The sequence below is a fragment of the Otolemur garnettii genome, unplaced genomic scaffold (genome assembly GCF_000181295.1).
Source record: "Otolemur garnettii isolate 467f Iridium unplaced genomic scaffold, OtoGar3 scaffold00025, whole genome shotgun sequence".
Lineage (NCBI taxonomy): Eukaryota > Metazoa > Chordata > Mammalia > Primates > Galagidae > Otolemur > Otolemur garnettii.
Window position 1 is genome coordinate 21,678,748 of NW_003852420.1, and position 1,110 is coordinate 21,679,857.

General features: G+C 41.7%; 1 pseudogene; it reads right to left on the bottom strand.

Moving 5' to 3' along the window:
- Window positions 1-517: 517 nt before the first annotated feature.
- On the bottom strand, window positions 518-892 carry LOC100956480 (annotated as a pseudogene).
- Between the last annotated feature and the right edge of the window lie 218 nt (window positions 893-1,110).

Here is a 1,110-nt window from a genome sequence, read left to right on the forward strand (position 1 = left end):
TTTGAGACAGAAAATAAGTAACACAAGCATAAGATAATAAGCAATAGAACAGTAAATACCTGAATCCCTACTGAGAAAAATAAATAATGGAATACAAATAAACAAACGTGGGGAAAGGACAGTTCATCTTTACAAAAGGATTTTGATTATAGTAAAGACGAAATGAGGGAAACAGAAGATGACCATTAGAACAGCACAGTAATAATTACTCAAGGTGAGATCCACCAGGGGATGCTAAATTCAACAAGGGAGGGTTGAGGAGAAACGGGATGTTCGCATAGTTCAAAAGTTTCCCCTCAAGGTATCAGTTAATTATAAGGAGAAAAATAATACTTTCACATTGGAGGATCCTACTAAGCACCATCTGACCAAGTAATCAAGATTAACATCACAGGCAGTAAGTTGTATCATACACCCTGACAGGGTGGTCTGACAAGGGCATATATTATACGCTGTTGTGATATTCTTTTTTGTGTGTGATTTTGTAATTTTATTTGATGTGTCTGACAATCGCCAGTTAGTTCTCATCCACGCTGACTGTCTGTAGATTTTTGAAAGTGGTAACAGGTACATAGGTAAGCAAAGTATAGAGCTTGTTTGGTGAATCTTCATCTTCATTGCGTTTTCTAGATAACCGCACCCGGATACGGTATGGGACATTCCTTATGGCTTTGGGCCCGGCAGCTTTGTTGAGCCTGGTATCAATGCGCACATCTGGAGTCCCCATCTCTTTCATGGCAAATTTCCGGATCTCTTTGAGTGCCCGAGGCGCACGCTTCCTGAAGCCCACTCCACGGATGCGCTTATCAATATCGATAGTGTATTCTCGAGTCACCACTGCATTGATGGCAGACCGGCCCTTCTTCTCGCCACCCTTCTTTGCGGGAGCCATTCTGCAGTGCCCAAGTTGGAAAGAAAGCCCTTTTGTGATATTCTTGAGAAGAATTCATAACCTTAATCTGATCATTAGAAAACCCTGGAGGGCTACGCTACAAAATAACTGACCAGGATTCTTCAAAAGTGTGAAGATCGTGAAAGACAGGAAAAGACAACTGTCACGGACTGGAGGAGATGAAGGAGTCCAGATATCTAAAGGCAGTGTGAGATCTT